Genomic DNA, 16,293 nt, shown 5'->3' with positions numbered 1-16,293 from the left:
ATGCTTTCAGCAATGGCTCGGTTCAACTTTGACAGTGCCCTTAATGACAAAATATGTTGTTTAGTTCTGACCATAATGGCATGCAGCAGAATTGTAAGCTTAATAATTTTGGAGTACAATATTTCCAGTTGCTGGCATCGGTCATGTCCTACTGGTGGCTGTCTCCTCCGTTCCGTAAGCACTGCCCACGGTGCATGTGAACCTCACCCAGTCATAGGGAAAATGGTTGTTAAACAGCTGTCAGGCATAAAGCAACTCAGCCCTATCAGACCTCCAGAGGTGCCATGATGACAACTGGCTCTGCAGTCCAGCACCAATGGTAGGAACCACTCATTGATACTTGCTGTGTGGGGCTATTAATTCCTGGTACTATGTGAAGCCCTTAATGCTTGTTAGTCTGTGCGCTCATTAAAACGTGTTACTAAATGGGCCCATTGGTAGTGGCAAACAATGCACATTTACGGCCTGGGGCCATTGATACAGTAACTGCTTGGTTCAAAGGAGACATACTACACAGAGGCCAATTGATGTCTATATGGCCTAAGATGGGGGTATCATAAGCAAAAGGCTGAGCCATGGCATTTTCTGGTATATCCATTGTTAGACCTGTCATCCTTAGGGTGGCCTTCCCCCAATTTTTTGCCAGCTTACCTCCACTTCTTACTGTATCTGTTGTTGTTGTATATAAAGGGGTTCGACCCATATATACTACCTGGCCAGGGTCAGTGAAATACAGTATCAAAAAATGTGGTCATTGGCAGTGGAACAACTAATCTAAACAAAAATCATAGTAGCACAAAGAAAGATAGACAACATAGGTTGAGGTGTGGTAAATATCCACTATTCAAATTTTGTATTATACAGGCACTATCTGGAACAGAACAATTCATAGTATTCCACAGATATGCACCTCGTATCTGCACAGCTGGACAAAAGTGTAATAATGTTCACAGTGCTCTTGGTGATCAGGAAAGGAAGGAAATGGAGATAGAGTGTTCAAGTGTGGGAAGAGGGGACATGGAAAGGCAAGGGTGACATAGGTACATCAATACAAATTTCTATGTTCATTTCCATGAAAGATAAAAAAGTTCCCAATATGATACATAACTCAAACGGAAACAAAAATGTATTATTTGCTGTGTCCCTAGAGTTTGTATTTGGAGTGTAGTCAATGTTTCGACCCCTAGATTCAGGATGTTTGTGGTCCTTGAGGTGGGGTCTTCTTCAGGACTGTGTGAGCACCTGTGGATGACAAACCGAGTGTGAGGGGAATATTTACAAATATGTGTGTGCTACTAGAGAGGAAGAGAGGTAGGAATACCTCGGCCGAAAGAAATTCCCTACTGAGTTATACGAGTCATCATAATAGAAGCTTGAGAGACAACCTGCCATTCGGGCAGTTTCTTCGCATCCGAAGAAACTGCTTGTGGAAAGATGATTACTTCAGGGAATCTGATGACTTAATTACCCGTCTCCTCGAAAGAGGGTACCCCAAAAGGCTCGTCACCTGTGCCAGGAAAAGAGCATGGCACCAGAACCGTGAGACACTACTGTCACCCAAGACATCACGACAGAACACCAAGAGAATGATTTGTGACACCACTTTTTGTACACACAGCAACATCTTCAAAAAGATCATTAATGGCCACTGGAAGCTTGTATCCAACGAACTAGGAATCCTTGAACCACTCATGCATGCTTTCAAGAAATCAATGAAGGTACGGGACCATGTGGTACGTTCCCTCCTTGAATGCCCACCCAATCCCATGATACAATTAATGTGGAACCTTCCAGATGTAACAGGACATTTTAAGTGCTCACACTGCAAGGCATGCAGAATGACGATTGAGACTAAGAAATTTTCATACAGAGACCATGATATTGAAATGAAAACCCACAGCAACTGCAACACCAAGAACGTCATCTATGCCATCATATGCCCTTGCGATCTACTCTATGTGGGCCAGACTCAGCAGATGGTCAAAACAAGAATCCTGCAACATTGCAGTCGTGTCCGATGTAACACCCCAGGAGCCCCACTGGTGGATCATTTTACAGAACACTCTCATACCCCTGAATCTATGAAATGGGTAGTCTTAGAGAAAGTCTCATTGGGACCATGGGGGGGTGATATAGGCTCACTTCTGAACATTAGGAAATGCAAAATTATGTACCTACTAGACACTGTCAACAATGGTCTTAATGAGTTGGAAGGTACCAATACACAAATGGCTAGTTTACTAATAGAATGAGCCAATATGACCATTACCTTCGCATACACTAGACTCTACATTACTGGTTGTTCGCATTTGAACACTCTACATGTAATGTATACATGAACATATAATAATTCTGCTATGCATGTCAATGTTTACCCACGATAATGGGAATAGGGTACTAATATCAGTACAGAGAGATGGGTGTCTGAGATATCTGTATTAACAGCTGCCCACGTATGAATATGTTTACACGTTGTGTGGCCGTGATTTAAAACTGTTTTAAAAGAATATGCCAACTTTATATGCATAATGTTGTCATCAATCTATGTGATATGAAATATTGGTAGCTAAAACTGTTATTACTTTTGACACGAGAAGATTGCATTCTCTTTTCACATACTATCGTTCCATCTGGAGCCCCGTGCCCCTTGTTGTTCTCTTGTGCTGTCCCTGCAACCCAGTCAACGACGTGACTACGCACACCAACGTCCTCGCGGACACTTTCCACTCCTTTTAACGGAGCAATCTACCCGGATCCGGTTCCCCGCTCAGAGGTGAAACCACCATCCGAGGTAAGCGCCCGTCTGGCGACATCACTGTTGTTATAAATCCCGAATAAGCTGCATACTTAGATTCGAGGCCTATCGTATTATCCTGACATTTCCGGCATCACGCTTTTTAACTATGCCGTGTGATGCTGCTTTCCTTTGGCTTCAGCGTGGGTCTGTTTGCCGTTTTTTATTAGTTGTGACCCTTGCACTATTGTGTGATTACCCTGTCACTCACTGCCTTAAGCGACTCTCTGGCTAGCCCTTTGGGATTTTAACACCTGATTGATACTCCCTTCTATAGCATTCCAACATCATGCTCTTTAACAATGCTATGTGTTGTTGCTCAAATGTTGTTTGTGTGCCGGTTTGACCAATGTACCATTATGGGAGTATCCTGCCATCCGAAGGCTTGTGTAATCTCAGTTTCAGAAATCAGTTTATTTTATACCAAGGGCTTTTATAGATCAGGCACCACGCCCATTGGTGGTTAATTTACACTCGACCATACGCAGGGATAGTACGTCAGTGCCCATTGCAGCTACAGGCACGACGCATTAGTCCTTTAACGTTAGAGGTACACTAATTAACCTACCCTCTGCCAATGTACTCCAACAGGGTGACCTTGCCATTTAATTATTTATTTTCTGTTATGTAACAGCCACATCTTACATGCCATCAGCTACCTCTCTCTCTCCCCTAAGGTTTGTGGATTTGTTTCCCCCACTGTTTCCCCCACTGTGAGCAGAACACGCTGCAGTTTTTTGCTCCTCGAATGTGACTCTGAATGTTTCGAGTCCCAGTGTGGATATTGATCGACCACTCTGTCGCCCTTGCAGTAAGTTGCTCATTCATTGGTGCTATTTATGACTATGACTCTCCTAGTCATACACCCTCATCATGGATCTCTTTCCCTCTCCATAAGAGCTGAATTGAAGCCCTACTTTCCCAGTGAATATGGCGGATTGGTCCTCTATCGCCCCTATATGTGTAGGTATTCCTACCTCTCTTCCTCTCTAGTAGCACACACATATTTGCAAATATTCCCCTCACACACCGTTTGTCATCCACAGGTGCTCACAGAGTCCTGAAGAAGACCCCACCTCAAGGACCACAAACATCCTGAATCTAGGGGTCGGAACGTCGACTACACTCCAAATACAAACTCTAGGGACACAGCATATAATTAATTTTTGGTTCCGTTTGAGTTGTGTATCATATTGGGAACTTTTTTATCTTATTGTATTGTATTGTGGCATACTTGTATAGCGCAACCTGTCACCACAAAGGGCATCCTGGCGCTTTTACATGGAAATGTACATAGAAATTGTATTGATGTACCTATGTCACCCTTGCCTTTCGATGTCCCCTCTTCCCACACTTGAACACTCTATCTCCATTTCCTTCCTTTCCTGATCACCAAGAGCACTGTGAATATTATTACACTTTTGTCCAGCTGTGCAGATACGAGGTGCATATCTGTAGAATACTATGAATTGTTCTGTTCCAGATAATGCCTGTATAATATAAAATTTGAAAAGTGGATATTAACCACACCTCAACCTATGTTGTCTATCTTTCTTTGTGCTACTATGATTTTCGTTTAGATTAGTTGTTCCACTGCCAATGACCACATTTGTTGATACTGTATCTGTTGTTGGCCTTAGGACTCTGAGCACTTTGCCACTGTTGACCAGTGCTAAAGTGCATGTGCTTCTCCTCTAAACATGGACATTGGCATATACCTGATTGACATACTTAGTTTACTTATAAGTCCCTTGCAAAGATTGTAAACCATATACCCAGGACCTGCAATCTAAATGCTACTAGGGGGCATGCAGCACTGGTTGTGCCACCCACACAAGTAGCCATTTAAACCTGACTCAGGCCTGCCATTGAAATGCCTGTGTGTGTAGTTTACGGCCACTTCAACTTTCCATTTAAAACCACTTGCAAAGCCTTAAACTCCCCTTTTATTATACATAGGTCACCCCCACGGCAGGCCTATGTAGCCCCAAGGGCAGGGTGCTGTGTAGCTAAAAGTAAGGACATGTACTTTTAAGTTTTATATGTCCTGATAGTGACAAACAGCAAAATTCATTGTTCACTGCTGTGAGGCCTACTCCTCTCATAGGCTAGCATTGGGAATTCCTTAAATCACTTTTAAGCTGCAATTCCTGATTAGAAAGGAGTAGCTAAATCATGTTTCATATCTTTGGATTTGTAATGATAAATCCTCTTTAGTCGCAAAGCTCGATTTGACATTAACATTTTAGAAATGCCACTTTTAGAAAGTGGAAATTTATCTGCTCTAAACTTTGCTCGGTGTGCCTGCAGCCTGTCTCAAATAAACGTCTGGGCTGGGTGATAGCTACACTTGGTGCATTCCCTCTAGACAGCCACAACCACAACTACAGGAAGAAGAGGCTCGTCTGCATTCTGGGTATGGAGGAATGGGAGGGGCTGTGTGTGGATGGTGTCCCATGCACACACAAAGCAGTAATTTATCATAGATAGCCTGACAGAGAGGGCTGGGTTTAAAGGGAACCTTGTACATTTTAGAGAGTTGCTTCATGGTCACTCCCTCCATCAAAGGCAGTTTTGGTTATGGGTCCTGAGGCTCTGACGGTACCAAATCAGTACACTACTGGACCTAGGTAGAACTCTACTGGAGAAAAGACTGCTGTGCTGTTAGGATTGCCACTTTGCCTTGACTGACTGGTCTGAGGAACTGATGCTCTGCTTTGCTAAGCTGCCCTGATGCCAGCTGATCTCTGCCATGCTGAGGACAAGGACTGGACCTAGCCTAATTGAACCCGGAGTGACTCCAAGGGTTTGATGTCTTGCCTTCTGTTTTCTGAAGTCTCAGGGACACAAAAGACTTCCTGCAATCCTGCTGGTGCTGCTGGACTCTGACATCTAGAGTCCTATCCTTGCCTGAGGTGCCCCTTTCCATGTGGGGCCTTAGAGGTGGATTCAGCAGCTGATTTCTGCAAAAACCAGTGAGTTAAAAATTCCCCTCCGATATTGATGCAGAGGCTGCTCAACAGCACCGACCCCACAGCCTGCACAGCTCATCGTCGATACATTGCTTTCACTTCAACGGAGCTCAATGACAGCACGGAACCCTCTTTGCGTGGCTCGGTGACAGCACAGTAGGCTCTTAATGTCCACACTTGCTCTAGCCAAAGTATTTCTTCAGCGGGACATGTTTGGGTCCTGTAGCCAACCTGCCCTCCATCACGGTCGACCTAAACTTTGCATTTTTTCAGGTCCCTCACGACCTCACATATTCTTTTGACTACCAGTGACTACTAAGAACTATTTTTGCATTTATTCATTTAAAAATTCACATCTAGATTTCTACTGATTGGATACTTGCTGTTTTAGTCTTGTTTGACTCAGATAAGTATGCTCTAGTTTTCTAAACTTGTGTGGAGACTTTTTGTGGTGTATTCATTGTGTTACTGTGGGTGTGTTATGGCTGGGTCTGAACTGGGGTGGCAAAGTGAGCTAAAGAACAATGATGGATTCAACTCAGATCTAATAGTGACTGGGGGTGAGTGTCTGAAATGTTTCAACGCTCAGTCCATCATCACCTTGTGATTGCTATGTTCACCCTAAATTGGCAGGGTATGCCCAGACGTGGGTCCCTTGCTCAATTTGCCACTGGATTCAAGCTACTCTGCCTGATATGGGGTGTTACCCTGAAACCAGTCCTAATATACTTGTTTCTGGTCCAGGGAAGACCAGGTGTTGCAGTTCGGGCTGGACTGTTCTCACAAGGAACGGGGGCAAGACTGATTTGCATATGGCTGGGTCTGAAGTGAGCTAAAGAACGATGATGGATTCAACCCAGATCTAATAGTGTCTGGGGGTGAGTGTCTGAAAAATGTCAGCACTCCGTCCATCATCACCTTTTGTCAGATATATAGGTGTTTCATAGGCCCACACCAGCAATAATGGTTTAAGGATTATTCCATTGTTCCCTTGCAGCCCCTGCCTGCCATATAATGTGTCTCATAGAGCACAGGTGCACACCAGAAATAATATTTGTAAGAATTATTCAATTTTCCCCTGCACCTCCTCCCTTCCATAGGAGTTTTATAGATAGCACACCAGCATAATGTTTTAAGGATTTTTATTTAAAAAAAAATCCTACACCCCCTGCCTGCTATGGGTGTCTCATAAGCCTTGGGTGCACACCAGAAACACCAGATTTTCTTTTAAGGATCAATATTTTATTTTGACCTTTACTCCATGCCTGCCATATGTGTTTCATAGGCCACAGGCGCACACAATCAATGTTGTTTTAAGGATTATTTTATTTTCCCCTGCGCCCACTGCCTGCCATAGGGACTTTATAGGTGCATACTAGCAATACTTTTTTAAGGATTATTCAGTTTTTCTCCTGCACCCTCTGCCTGCCATAGGTGTCGCATAGGCCATATGCACACATCAGCAATCTTTTTTTAAGGATTATTAATTGATTTTCCCATGCATCCCTGCCGGCCAAAGATGTCTCATAGGCACACACCAGCAATAATGTTTTAAGAATTATTTGATTTTATTCTTCACCCCCTGCCTGCCAAAGGTTGTTTCTGTCAATCTGTATGTTATTGAAATATTATGTTTATGCATGGTTTGGAATGGATACACTGTCGTTAATTATTTGTGATGACCTCACTAAATTATGTTGTCTGTAGATTCAAACTTCAAATAACACGATTCACTGAATAAAAGTGTTTTGCTTTTAGGTGCACAAGAAGAGACTTCACACATACATTACTGCCAAGTAGTAGATCGGCGCTGAGGGGGCCTCCTAAGTCCTATGCTTCCGCTTGTGCAGCTAAGTGGCTACTGGTAGAGATAAGAACTTGAAGATGCCCCCAAAGAAGGATGTTCCTGCCAAGAAAGTGGCCGATGAGGAGGAGAAGAAGAAGGAGATACCCACGACTGGCATGCAGCCCTCCACCTTTTTCAAGAAATCTAGTGCACCTGCTGCACCCTTCTCTTGCAGCAAAAGAGCTGGAAGCTGCACTACCCTAATCTAAGCTCAAGCCCATGTCTCTCAGTGATGCAGCTGATGTAGTCATGGAGACAAGCAAGGAGTCTGAACTGGATTTGTCTCCACTGGAAAGTACCCAATTGTTCAATGAAACTGAGGAAAGTGGACAACAAGAGCCACAGCCAGCAACAATTCTTCCTGAAGTAGGAGCCGAACAGGAGATTGAGCTTCCTGCTGGGCAAGATGTTGCTTTATGATATCCAGCATGATAAAGAAAGGGTACTTAAATAGCATCTCCAAGCCTCTCTTCTGATGATCTAGACATGGGTTGGACCCCGGCCAAATCCGAAACCCACCACAAAAGACAAGGAAAAAGGAAAGTCCCTAAAAGGCTCAGACCTATGAAAAGTGACAGTGATAACAAGCCAGTGAATTTTGGTTTGAAGGGTGGCTCAGAGGACAAAGTGATTCCCCCCTCCTATTCAACCGGCTCAGAGGAATGTGGTTCCACCATAACCATCACTGCAGGCTTCTATATTTGTAAGACCTCGCCCGAGACCTATATCCACCACTGCCACAGTCAAATTACCCCCTACATAGAGGGAAATGACACACCCACCTACCTCCCATTCTTCAAACATTGGCAGTGGAATACTAAAAAAGTTATCCTCCCCAGTTTGGGACATCTTTAGGATTAGCAAGCAGGAGAACAACATTGCAATTTTCTCGATTTGCCAAACAACGTGTCTGTCAAGGTAAGCCAGGTTCGCACTACAGTACTGTAGGCCAACCTTTCCTTCTGAAAAAACATCACTCAATCTGGTGAGATGAGCACCTTTAACAGTTATCTGCTAGAGGTGGTGGGATTTATGAGAGGGAAAGCAGATCAGTTCAAAGTGATAGAAAAAGAAGGTGGTCATGAGGAAGCATTACACCAGCAGCCGCGTCCCCTGTAGTGGGTCAGCATCACCTGCATCAGCAACCTCCAAATAGCAAAAGACTCAGATGTAGACACTCTCAAATACAGTGATTCTCCACATTGAGACCTCCACCTCATAGTTCTCTCCGGAAGTTGCCTTGCACCACGAAGGAAAAAAATCCAAGCTATTATTATGGGCATGTTTAGGCAGGAGTGACCCTAAAAATGCAACTACTCAAAGAGCATGTTTGTACAATGGGAAGCTGGCTGACATGTTAGCACTGGAGCTTCTCTCCTTTTGTTTTGTGGAAGGAGTAGGATTTTTTGAATTTGTGGTAGCCATCAGCTCAAAATGGAAGTTTTCTAGTCAGACCAATTTTGCCAGGTTGAGGGTATGCAACTGGAAAAAGAATGACAATGGAGGTGGACAAATGGGGCTAATCAAGTGCCTGACAAAAAATATACTTCCTTTTGAGGTTTTCCCACAGGTAGTCAGCAAGGAGGACATTACAATGATCTAAGCAACCCATTTGTTACATCTACTACAGGATCAGTTGAAAAAGGTGGTGCAAAGGTACACTGCTGTGAATGAAATAGTAAGAGTTTGTTCAATGCTTAATCCTTCACTTGGTTGTTAATCCAATGCTGAAAAGAGAGATCATGTTCTCCAGAGAGTACATATGTTCCACAATACCTAATCCACTATAAATAAATGGTGTCCACTTTCATTCCTTTTTCAGAAGGGGATGTTTCACTTTATGAGAATTGGATTGCCAATCAAGTCCTAGACCTGAAAGAAGAACGGCTGGAAGTTAGAGGCACAGGCTGAAGTTCTAGCGTTCAGCCTTCAACCTCCAGAGAGAGCAGTGCTGTTGTCTCACAGTGAACACTAACATCACCAGCAACACAAGCAAGACCAGGAACACATGAAACAAGAGAATCTGACCCAACATTTGCAATGGCTTAGTTTGAAGTGGCAGAGATTGAGTCAAGTGCAGAGGCAAAGGCAACAAAGGTCAAGCAAGCAGCAGCACCAATGAACATTTACAGGATGGTCCAAGACTATCTGGATGACCCAAAAAAGGTCTGCCTGGAACCAATTGGTCTATTGGCATGGGAAGATGTGACAATGGCCAGAGTTCAGCAGGGTGGCAATGAAGTATCTAGCTTGTCTGTAAACAAGGTTTCTTCTGAATGTGTGTTTAGTGCATCTGGCGCAGTTGTCACAGTCAAAAGGTCCAGTCTCTCACCTCAGAACTTGGGGATATTAACCATGATTAAAATTAACTAATACTTCGTACCACAAGATTACCCTGCTCCTCAAACAGCACAGGAGGAGGATCAGGGCAATTGGTCAGACTCAAGTGTGTTAGCTTATGAACTTCTGGGTGATCTTTCTGAGTTTGAGGACAAATTCTACCTCCCTGACTAAGAAGCCCACAACAAACCTTGCATATATATCCTCATACTGCTTTGAAAAAAATAGAGAGAAGAACGTTTACGCTTTTGGTGTCTGGCTTAAGCTGCCCCATTCTGTGACATCACATGTATGGGGTGAACCACTGTGCACACAAGAAGCCTCTATTCACTTAAAGAACATGAAGACAGCAATGCCTCAGATCCCTATCCTTCATTTCTCTATTCCCTAGCTGGGGTGTCACTGAAGATCATCATTTAATATACGAGACTGCTCTTGAGTGTTGTTCCCATTGGAAAAGAGATACAATAGACAAATGTGCACCATGCTTGAAACTTTTGCATCATCGAGTGATATATTGAATGATCAATTAATCAATCAATCAAAGTACTTGTAAAGCGCGCTACTTACCCATGAGGGTCTCAAGGCGCTGAGGGGAGGGGGTGCCGCTACTGCTCGAAGAGCCAGGTCTTGAGGAGTCTTCTGAAGGCGAGCAGGTCCTGGGTCTGCCGTAGGTGGGTAGGGAGGGCGTTTCAGGTCTTGGCGGCGAGGTAGGAGAAGGATCTGCAGCCCGGAGGTTGTTTGTTGGATGCAGAGGGCCAGCGGCGAGGGCGAGGCTGGCGGAGCGGAGCTGGCGGGTGGGGGTGTAGAAGCTGAGTCTGCTGTTAAGGTAGGCTGGTCCGGCGTTGTGGAGTGCTTTGTGTGCGTGGCTGAGGAGCTTGAAGGTGATCCTCTTGTCGACGGGGAGCCAGTGTAGGTCTCTCAGGTGGGGGGTGATGTGGCTGCGGCGGGGGACGTTGACGATCAGTCGGGCGGAGGCGTTTTGGATGCGTTGTAGTCGTCGTAGGTGTTTGGCTGGGATTCCTTCGTAGAGTGCGTTGTCATAGTCCAGTCTGCTGCTGACGAGGGCCTGTGTCACCGTTCTTCTTGTTTTGGTTGGGATCCACTTGTAGATCCTGCGCAGCATGCAGAGGGTGTTGTAGCAGGAGGAGGAGACGGCGCCGACCTGTTTAGACATGGAGAGGGAGGAGTCGAGGATGAATCCCAGGTTGGGTGCATGGTCGGTGGGTGTCAGTGCTGTTCCCAGTGTGGTCGGCCACCAGGTGTCGACCCAGGCTAAGGGGGTGGGTCCGAGGATGAGTACCTCCGTCTTGTCCGAGTTCAGCTTCAGATGGCTGTTCCTCATCCAGTCGGCGACGGCCTTCATTTCCTCGTGGAGGTTGGTTTTGGTGGTGTGCGGGTCCTTGGTGAGGGAGAGGTTGAGCTGGGTGTCGTTGGCGTAGGAGATAATGTTGAGGTCATGCTGGCGGGCCACTTGTGTGAGGATGTATGGCGTTACAACGCATGCCGTTACAACGCAGTTTTTACAACGCATGCTGTTACAACACATAGCGCTTAGGGGTGCTGGATAGTGAATAGTTTAATCTACTATTCCAACTCTAGTACCTGTGGATAGTAGGGAAGGTGTTGGATAGTAAATGAAATCTATTCCCTATCCTAGAGCGCCCCCCAGCGCAATGCGTTGTAATGGTTTGCGTTGTAATGGTTGCGTCGTAATGGTAGTGCGTTGTAAAAGTTTTGTTGTAAAGGCTGTTCGCCCTTGTGTGAGGGGGGCCATGTAGATGTTGAACAGCGTCGGGCTGAGGGATGAGCCCTGGGGGGCGCCGCAGATGATGTCGGTAGCCTCGGATCGGAAGGGCGGGAGGCGGACGCTCTGGGTTCTGCCGGAGAGGAAGGACGTGGTCCAGTCAAGGGCCTTCTCTTGGATTCTGGCTTCTAGGAGGCGTGTCTTTAGAGTGCGATGGCAGACTGTGTCGAAGGCGGCTGACAGGTCAAGGAGGATGAGGGCTGATGTGTTGCCGTACTCTAGTTGGCGCCTGATGTCTTCTGTGGCGGCGATGAGGGCTGTCTCAGTGCTGTGGTTGCAGATGAATCCGGACTGGGACGGGTCTAAGATGTTGTTGTCTTCCAGGTGGCGGGCCAGTTGCATGTTGACGATTTTCTCGATGACCTTCGCCGGGAACAAGAGCAGGGAGATGGGCCAGAAGTTCTTGAGGTCCTTGGGGTCCGCCTTGGGCTTCTTGAGGAGGGCATTGATTTCGGCGTGTTTCCAGCTTTCCGGGAATGTCGCTGTTTCGAAGGAGATGTTGATGACCTTCCGTAGTTGGGGTGCGTTGGCAGTGTCTGCTTTGTTGAATACGTGGTGTGGGCACGGGTCTGGCGGAGATCCTGAGTGGATGGAGTTCATGACCTTGCGTGTCTCATCGTCGTTGCCGTTGAACCAGGAGGTCAGGCGGTTGGTGCTGGTGGTGTTCACAAGGGAGGTGGGGTCTGGCGTAGTCGGGACAGTCATGGTGTTGAAGCTGTCATGGATGTCCAATTTCCAATTTAAAACATTTATAAAGCGCAACGTTCACCGTACGGTTTCTTGGCGCTAGTGAAGGGTCCGGCAACTGAGGCAAAATAAACCTGTCGTAGGGCAAGAATGGGCCAGTTACACGGAGAAGGCCTGTTTGAAAAGGAACGTTTTTAGGTCTTTGTGGAAAGAACCATAATGAGTGGCAGAACGAAGGTGGTCGGGGAGGGAGTTCCAGAATGTAGGAGCCAAGGTAGAGAAATTGGTCAGCGATCTTGCAGTGGAAGAAGATGGCTAGTGAGTCGGACAGTTCTTGTGAGGGCCGTATGTCATTGACATTGGCACTGGGGTTGGAGAGTTCCTTTACGATGCTGAAGAGCTCTTTGCTGTTGTGTGCGTTGTTGTCCAGGCGGTCTATGAAGGAGGATCTCTTGGCTAATCTGATGAGGTGGTGATGTCTGCGGGTGGCATCCTTTTGGGCTGCTTGGTTGTCCAGAGTGCGTTCGTGGAGTCATATCTTCTCCAGTTTCCTGCATGAGCGTTTGGAGGCCTGCAGCTCGTCTGTGAATCAGGTGGCTCTCTTGCTGGTGTGGTTGTTAGAGGGTTTCTTGAGTGGGGCGAGGGTGTTGGCGCAGTCATCGATCCACTGTCTGAGGTTGTGGGCCGCGATGTCTGGGTTGGTAGGGTCGGTGGGTGGGTTTTGGGCGAGGATGATGATCAGCTGGTCTTCAACTTTGCTCCAGCAGCGGCGAGGTAGCTGTTGGATGCTGTGGTGCGTGGTTGGTTTGTTGAAGGTGAAATGGATGTAGTGGTGGTCGGTCCAGTGGAGTTTGTTGGTCTTCGGTGACTTTGCTCCAGCAGCGGCGAGGTATCTGTTGGGTGCTTTGGTGCATGGTTGGTTTGCTGAAGGTGAAATGGATGCATTGGTGGTCGGTCCAGTGGAGTTTGTTGTTGTGGTTGAAGGTGACATGGGTGCCTGTAGAGAAGATGGGGTCCAGCGTGTGGCCGCAGGCGTGGGTGGGTGCGGTGACGAGTGGTCTGAGGCCGAGGTTGGCGAGGTTGTCGATCAGGGTGGTGGAGTTGGCATCGCTGTTGTTCTCAAGGTAGAAATTCAGGTCCCCGAGGAGGATGTAGTCCGTGGAGGCAAGTGCGTGGGTGCTGGCAAGGTCGGCGATGGAGTCTCTGATAGATGATTCATGCCGTGACTGAGATGGTGTTGTAACACATTTTAAACCTGATTTCTAATGGTTTGGGCATGAATGATTTTGCATTAAGGATTGCCTTGCTTTCCCATTTCACTATGATTACTTACATGGTCCTTTCGTGTATTTCTTTTTTTTTGGTACTCAAAATGCTCAAATTCTTTTGCTTTTCTAATTTATCAACACTACAAGTCTATCTCATTCAGGTCGGACTCTGAAACAGAGTTGGGACGGGACCACCACATCAGCCAGAAGAAGGAAGTTAGGAACAATGCATATCTACTTCAATGGGAAACAACATGACTCAAAGACTAAGAGGCCTACTCCCATGGTATGGAGCGGGGTACGCTAATTAGGAAAATGCAGAGGGGCTCCAATGTCAAACTCTGATAAGTGGTTGTGGTATAGCGGGCACTGTCACTAGACACATGCCACATGATGGACACACACAGCTAAATGATATTGACATTTGTGAGATTGATCAGCCGGGTACATGCTGCACTTGTCTGCGATTGGTGGTAAGAGATTGTTCTCACTTCTCAGTTAACACGGCTGCACCAGCCATTGCTCTGTCCTCTTCATCCTGATCCACCATGAAGCTCTCCTGTTCTTGACGCCATAATATTACCATATTTATTTTTGCATGCCACGGGCCATCTCTCCTTCTGCACGAAAGCACCATAATAGTCTTGCTTGGACCAGTTCAGCCTGCACCCAGGACGGACATTCTGAGAAGCAGAATGCAAATGCACCATCTATTTTAGGATTTTGATATACAGTATAATTTTTCTTTTCTTAACAATACAATTCTTAAAACTGTGTGAGTCCTCCTTATTTTGTATTTTTCAACCATAGGTTCAAAAGCAAGTAGATACATTGGTAGTCAGGGGCTGAAGGACTGTTCACATTTGGTAACTAAACTGTCTGCTTCCGTCCACAACAGATGTGATGATGATGTGCTGCTCATCGACATGATGAATGTTGAGTTTGTTTTAGTGCCACATTTGCCTAACTCCCCCTTATTCATCCATACATAAAACCTTCACTAAGTTTGTGTGATATATTGAGTTGTGACTTTATCATTTAAAACATAAATGGATCACAAACATGGCGGGCAGTTTTGGATACCAACTTCTACAGGATCTTCTTAACTAAACAATAGCCTATGCTAGTCCTACCACCCTCGAGGCATGAAAGGGACATCATCAGAGTATTATAACAATGTCTGACCAAGGATAGGTACTACTAGTGAGCACTATGGCCTGATTCACAACGGCAGGGTTATACTTTTAGTGTAAGTTTACTCTTGCAATGTAACTGTACTACTAGTAACTTTACTAGTAGTAAATAACTAACTTTATGAGTAGTAACTAACCAGTAGTAACTCCTTTAAAAATAATAGGAGTTAATCACTATTCCCAAATTTACAACAACTCATAAAGTCATTGATGGAAGAGTTACTAGTTACTAGTTTCGCAAACGTACACTGCAAGAGTAAAGTAACTTTCTTTATTCGTAATAAGCTATAAAAGACACAATAAAATATAAAAACATTGTTGGCCTGATTCACAGAACTAACTTATGACAACATCCTATACTTACTACTCATGGTATTCACAGAATGCACTTACGACTGTATAAAATATAGTCAATTGACACCAGATTGTGGGCATTCCGGCCCGGAAGCGGAGATTCCGGCCTGATGGTGGAAATTCCACTCTGGGTGTGGAGCTTCCACTCCGGGTGCGGAAATTCCGGCCCGAGTGCGGACATAAACTTAGGACAGTAGTAAGTGCATTCTGTGAATACCATGAGTAGTAAGCTTAGGATTTTGTTGTAAGTTAATTCTGTGAATTAGGCCCCACAATCGCAAAATCATGATACATCAATAAATTTTACATCTTATTAACAGTACTGAAAGTGCAATCAAACAGAGAGCTCCTGGTATCTTTTCCTAACTACAAGAGCCCTTCTTATAAAATGTAGAAACACCTAGCAAATCTATATTGTGCAATGTTCTTCTGAAATGCTGCAATCTTGCTATTAAAAGATAGTTCCAGTAAAAATAAGAATTAAAAAGGGTCCCCCAATAGTTAACAGCCAGATTCATGAAGCCAAAATCGGCTCGCAAAGGGACAGATTCTGAGAATCTGGCACTTTGCGAGCACTTTTTTTGCATTTGGGATTCATCATCCCAAATGCAAAAATCGTAAATTTTGAAATCGCTAAATTGCGAGGAATTGCATTTAAGGAATCTCAATTTGAGATTCCTTAAATGCAATTCATGAACCATTTTAGAATTGCGAATTCACAATCTGGGGCCGCTATTTACCGCGAAGTCTGACTTCGTGGTAAATAGTGAAAACTGAGAAAAATGCACTTTAGTGCTTTTTTCTAATTTGTATGTTACACACACATGTGTCCTTTGGACGCAACACCAGTGTAAATTACCATTTCAGGGGTGCTACAGGGTGTCCTTTGGAATGAATGGGGAGTCATTCCTTATTTGCGATTAGCAATTAGCGAATCGCAAATAAGGAAGCAGTAGAAATTGCATTTAATATTGCGATTTCTACATGAATCCCATTTTGCGAGTCTTTAATAGCGATTCCTTAATAATCGCT

Source organism: Lissotriton vulgaris, chromosome 3_1 (genome assembly GCF_964263255.1).
Source record: "Lissotriton vulgaris chromosome 3_1, aLisVul1.2, whole genome shotgun sequence".
Lineage (NCBI taxonomy): Eukaryota > Metazoa > Chordata > Amphibia > Caudata > Salamandridae > Lissotriton > Lissotriton vulgaris.
The sequence above is the reverse complement of the archived record's forward strand: the minus strand, read 5'-3'. Positions refer to the sequence as shown.